This window comes from Bison bison, unplaced genomic scaffold (assembly GCF_000754665.1).
Source record: "Bison bison bison isolate TAMUID 2011002044 unplaced genomic scaffold, Bison_UMD1.0 scf7180017851634, whole genome shotgun sequence".
NCBI classification, from domain to species: domain Eukaryota; kingdom Metazoa; phylum Chordata; class Mammalia; order Artiodactyla; family Bovidae; genus Bison; species Bison bison.
Window position 1 is genome coordinate 1 of NW_011482207.1, and position 487 is coordinate 487.

The window sequence follows — 487 nt, forward strand, 5'->3', positions numbered from 1 at the left end:
GGCGGGGGGGGTTTTGGTGGGGGCCCGGCCTGCCGTGACTTTGACCATCGGGTGTGGCGTGTGCATGAGGAGCTTGCCAGCCACATGGCAGAGGACTTTCCCGGCCCTTGTGGGAAAACCTGTGTCACTGACTGAGCCTTGGCTGGTCAGCACTCAGATCCTGAGGGAGTCGGTCTTCTGAGAAAACTACTGTCTCAGGGTAAACGCTCCTGGGACAGGCTGAGCAGGGCTGGTGCTGGGGACCCCCTGGCCTTCAACTGCTCTGCCTGCTGTATTCAAATTGCAGAGAAACTCAGGTGCCTGCATTCCTGCTGAGCCCTGTCCCTCTAGGACTTAAACCTTGCTCCCTCTTTGTTCCTTGTCATCTTGGACCAAGGAGGTTAAGAGCCTGATTGCTTGGAGTCCCCTCCTCAGAATCCAGGTCTGGGCACCTGCAGAGACAACACCTTGAGAACATTATGATAAGTGAAATAAGCCAGTTACAGAA